Source organism: Carex rostrata, chromosome 3 (assembly GCF_964058835.1).
Source record: "Carex rostrata chromosome 3, lpCarRost1.2, whole genome shotgun sequence".
NCBI classification, from domain to species: domain Eukaryota; kingdom Viridiplantae; phylum Streptophyta; class Magnoliopsida; order Poales; family Cyperaceae; genus Carex; species Carex rostrata.
In genome coordinates, this window is record NC_135920.1 from 16,249,200 (window position 1) to 16,251,699 (window position 2,500).

Genomic DNA, 2,500 nt, shown 5'->3' on the forward strand with positions numbered 1-2,500 from the left:
GTTCAGCTGGGGAAAATTAAGCGGATGCAGCCAAGCGTTGGGGAAAACTAAGCGGATCCGACCCAGAGTCGGTGGAAATTGGCCCGAAAACAGCCCAGCGGCAAGCGGAAGCGGCTAACGTTGGGGAAAAGTGACCCGAAAACAGTTCAGCGGGGGAAAACTAAGCGGATGCGGCCACGCGTTGGGGAAAACTAAGCGGATACGGCCAAGTGTTGGGGAAAAATGGCCCGAAAACAGCCCAGCGGCAAGCGGAAGCGGCTAACGTTGGGGAAAAGTGACCCGAAAATAGTTAAGCGGGGGAAAACTAAGCGGATGCGGCCACGCGTTGGGGAAAACTAAGCGGATGCGGCCAAGTGTCGGTGGAAATTGGCCCGAAAACAGCCCAGCGGCAAGCGGAAGCGGCTAACGTTGGGCAAAAGTGACCTGAAAACAGTTCAGCGGGGGAAAACTAAGCGGATGCGGCCACGCGTTGGGGAAAACTAAGCGGATACGGCCAAGAGTCGGTGGAAATTGGCCCGAAAACAGTCCAGCGGCAAGCGGAAGCGGCTAACGTTGGGCAAAACTGACCCGAAAAAAGTTCAGCGGGGCAAATTTTTGAAATTTTTTTTGAAATTTTTTTGAATTTTTGAAATTTTTGAAGTTTTTTTGGGTTTTTGGACTTTTTTTGAATTTTTGAAATTTTTGAATTTTTTTGAATTTTTTTGAATTTTTTGAATTTTTTTTGAATTTTTGAATTTTTTTTTTTTTTTTGAATTTATTTGGTTTTATAAATTTTTTGTGATTTTTTGAGATTTTTTTGAATATTTTACATGGGTGATTTTGACTTGGGGGATTTTCAGGGGGTGGTAACCCTGGGCGTGGCTAGAGCCTCAAAATGCGTATTCCCCTATAGGGGGGCAAGGTTTTCAAAAATGGGTGCCCCCTCATGTACACGCGCGTGGGTGTACATGGCCCCGTCGGTGCCAGCGTGGGTGGAAAATGGCCCGAAAACAGCCCAGCGGCAAGCGGAAGCGGCTAACGTTGGGCAAAACTGACCCGAAAGCAGTATAGCTTGGAAAATTAAGCGGATGCAGCCAATTGTTGGCGAAAACTAAGCGGATACGGCCAAGTGTCGGTGAAAAATGGCCCGAAAACAGTCCAGCGGCAAGCGGAAACGGCTAACGTTGGGCAAAAGTGACCCGAAAACAGTTCAGCTGGGGGAAATTAAGCGGAAGCAGCCAAGCGTTGGGGAAAACCAAGCGGATACGGCCAAGAGTCGGTGGAAAATGGCCCGAAAACAGTCCAGCGGCAAGCGGAAACGGCTAACGTTGGGACAAAGTGACCCGAAAACAGTTCAGCTGGGGAAAATTAAGCGGATGCAGCCAAGCGTTGGGGAAAACTAAGCGGATCCGGCCCAGAGTCGGTGGAAATTGGCCCGAAAACAGTCCAGTGCCAAGCGGAAGCGGCTAACGTTGGGCAAAAGTGACCCGAAAACAGTTCAGCGGGGGAAAACTAAGCGGATGCGGCCACGCGTTGGGGAAAACTAAGCGGATACGGCCAAGTGTTGGGGAAAAATGGCCCGAAAACAGCCCAGCGGCAAGCGGAAGCGGCTAACGTTGGGGAAAAGTGACCCGAAAACAGTTAAGCGGGGGAAAACTAAGCGGATGCGGCCACGCGTTGGGGAAAACTAAGCGGATCCGGCCAAGTGTCGGTGGAAATTGGCCCGAAAACAGCCCAGCGGCAAGCGAAAGCGGCTAACGTTGGGCAAAAGTGACCCGAAAACAGTTCAGCGGGGGAAAACTAAGCGGATGCGGCCACGCGTTGGGGAAAACTAAGCGGATACGGCCAAGAGTCGGTGGAAATTGGCCCGAAAACAGTCCAGCGGCAAGCGGAAGCGGCTAACGTTGGGCAAAACTGACCCGAAAACAGTTCAGCGGGGGAAAACTAAGCGGATGCGGCCACGCGTTGGGGAAAACTAAGCGGATACGGCCAAGAGTCGGTGGAAATTGGCCCGAAAACAGTCCAGCGGCAAGCGGAAGCCGCTAACGTTGGGCAAAAGTGACCCGAAAACAGTTCAGCGGGGGAAAACTAAGCGGATGCGGCCACGCGTTGGGGAAAACTAAGCGGATACGGCCAAGAGTCGGTGGAAATTGGCCCGAAAACAGTCCAGCGGCAAGCGGAAGCGGCTAACGTTGGGCAAAACTGACCCGAAAACAGTTCAGCGGGGGAAAACTAAGCGGATGCGGCCACGCGTTGGGGAAAACTAAGCGGATACGGCCAAGTGTTGGGGAAAAATGGCCCGAAAACATCCCAGCGGCAAGCGGAAGCGGCTAACGTTGGGCAAAAGTGACCCGAAAACAGTTCAGCGGGGGAAAACTAAGCGGATGCGGCCACGAGTTGGGGAAAACTAAGCGGATACGGCCAAGGGTCGGTGAAAAAGGGCCCGAAAACAGTCCAGCGGCAAGCGGAAGCCGCTAACGTTGGGCAAAAGTGACCCGAAAACAGTCCAGCGGGGGAAAAC